Source organism: Bison bison, unplaced genomic scaffold (assembly GCF_000754665.1).
Source record: "Bison bison bison isolate TAMUID 2011002044 unplaced genomic scaffold, Bison_UMD1.0 scf7180017864456, whole genome shotgun sequence".
NCBI classification, from domain to species: domain Eukaryota; kingdom Metazoa; phylum Chordata; class Mammalia; order Artiodactyla; family Bovidae; genus Bison; species Bison bison.
The window spans coordinates 9,511,260-9,514,027 of NW_011495018.1; the positions used below are offsets into that span (position 1 = coordinate 9,511,260).

General features: G+C 45.7%; 1 protein-coding gene across 3 annotated transcripts in view; it reads right to left on the reverse strand.

Moving 5' to 3' along the window:
• Positions 1–2,768, reverse strand: part of TACC2 (transforming, acidic coiled-coil containing protein 2) — a 236,236-nt gene that overhangs the window by 192,252 nt on the left and 41,216 nt on the right. The gene's annotated exons all lie outside the window — the stretch shown is intronic.

The window sequence follows — 2,768 nt, forward strand, 5'->3', positions numbered from 1 at the left end:
AGAGTACAGACTCAGCAGGTAGAGAAAAGCCAAGACGGAATGTTTCCCCATCTGGTCTATTTCACTGAGTGGTCGGCTGCTTGTATTCACCCCATTGTGTCCAGAGGTGAAGTATAAAAGATGCTTCAGCTCTCGAGAGCTCAGACTTTCCAGTGCTAAATAGGAATACTACAGTTCGAAAAATCTTCATTCACTCTTGCTGAGACAGAATGAAGGGAAAGAACACAATAATAATAACAGCACCTGTGTACTGAGCATTGACTAAGTGCCAGGCACTGGGCCAGCAGCTTGGCTTCCAGTCTTCACCTCAGCCTTACGAGGAAGATGCTATGTGTGTCTCTGGGGATTTTGTTGTTGTTATTTTAAAAATTTAATGGTAAATCTCATGTATGGTAAATCTGACATACATATACTATCTCTAGATAGCTAGTGGAAGGTGCTGCTTGGCACAGGGAGCTCAGCTCGGTGCTCTGGGATGACCCCAAGGAGTGAGGCGGGGGTGGGAAGGAGGCTTAAGAGGGGTCGCAAAGAGTCGGACACGACTGGGCGACTGAACAACAAATATACCCATAGAGCTGACTCATGCTGCGGTACAACAGAAACCAACACCACACTGTAAAACAACCATACTTCAACTAAAAATAAAAAATTAACAGTAAATCTTCTTATGGGCTTATTTTTGATTTATCATCCCATTACTCAAATTTCTACATGAAGCCACTCCAGACAAAAATTTGAAGTATTTTGAGCTGTATTATCAACACTCATGTCGCTATCTTAAAACAGGGGTTTTAAGAGGTTATGTATCTGGCCAAGATCACACAGCAGGGGAATCTGGTGGACCCGATCCTCTCTGATCCCAAAGCCAGGGAGAGGCATCTCAGTGGAGGTGGGGAGCTGGGGTCGGTTCCTCACCTAAGAGGGGAGCTGTGGACCCCAGGCTGGCTTGACCTCCATGCTGGCTGACCCATCCCTGCTCTGTCCTGTGGACCTCAGTCTTCTGATCTGTGAGTCCTGGACAGAAATCACTCTCTAGAGCAGTATCAACACAATACAAACTTCCAGTCACAGTAAATTCCACTCCAAAGTGTCCCTGACTCTTCTGATGAAGGCTCTTTATTCCATCTTACTGCCTTTGGGTGCCTGCTTTACAATTTTTACTATGACGACTCCAGAATCATAATACAGAGTGAATGACATTTTCATATCAGGGTCCTGAATTTTTAAAACTCTAACCCAATTCCTGCTTGTCTAACTGTCATACAGGTCTCAGCTCCAAATCTCTTCTGCAGCCAGGTTTCCCTTTCAATCACCCTATTATCTGCAAATAATTGAACAGATAAATCTCCTGCTTTTTATTCCATGATCAAGGGTAATTTAAAGTAATTCTGGAAAGACACTGATGTATCTAACAGCTCAGACAGATGCAAACAACAGAAGAATCGGGAGGCAGAGCTCTGCTCTCACCAAAGGTAGGGAGGGGACCATGTGCTGAATTTCCTCCGGCAAAGGAAATATGACAAGGCCTCAGATTTGTCTTCACAGAAGAAAAGAGGGTAGACCTTTATCTCTTTTCAGCCCCACCTGTCCTCCTAATAGAAAGCGAATCTGTAAAAAGAACAGCAGTTCTCTCCAGCGAAAACAGACCTAGATGGAGTCAAAATAAAGGCATACCATCTATGGGGACAGCACACTGCACTGGCAAAGTTATTTCACATTCTCTGATTCTTACAAAAATCCCTGTGTGCTAAGCAGGCAGGTAAAATGCTGTTTTCCAATTCTCAGAAGCAGAAGGTTGAGGAACTTTTGCCAGGGCTCCTGCCTTGAAGTCCAATACTCTTTCCACAGTAATAACACCCAATGCCTGCATCGCATATTTTTTGGTATAATAACCATAGCAGACATTATCATGAACACTTTCTATGTGCCACATACAGGGCTCCACTGATTTTTCAAGCTTGCTTTACATCACTTCTCTTTTACAAAAGGCCTGTACATGTTTTCCCGAAACCACAACTACTGGGTCCACGTGCTCCACCTACTGAAGTCCACACGCCACGCGCCTTCCCTGGAAGCCACACTCAACATTCCAGCACCACGTCGCCGCATCTCTGAACTGTGTCTGTGAGCACCTGGGCTTTATCCAGTTTATTTTGTGCATCTATCAGCAAGATGTCCTAAGGTAATCACTTCTTCGCTTTAAGCCATATCAGCTTCCAAAAGCTTTCCTAGAAATGCTCCACATTCAGAAGGCGGACAACTGGGGTAGCCTGTACTATTTTTTTTTAAGTGCGTAACATATTTGAACTCATCCAGTTCTTACAACAACCCTATTTTACCACTAAGATCACCTAGCACAGAGAGGTTAAGCCACTTGCCCCAAATCACACGGTCTGGAAGCGGTGAAGCCAGGACTCGGACTCAGATGGTTTGGTGCCCTTGCCGCCCTGCCTTATGCCGCCTCACCAGGCAGTGGAAATAGTTGCCTATGACTCCCATCATCTTCCTGCCATGCTCCAAGGAACTAAACCAACCGGACATCTATGAACACTGTGGTACAGAGGCCTGGAGTCAATGCCCAGAATGGTCCCCTGGCACGGAGAGGCATTCCAGAAATACTTGTTGAATGTATGAAAAATAGATCATTCTTGTTTAGTCTGCTAGCCACCTCTGCAAATCGAGGGGCGCAAACTCGGTCTGTGGAGCTCTCACCTCTGCCTCATTGCCCGCAATGCCTCTGAGCTCTTCCCTCCCCCCGTCCCTCCTCC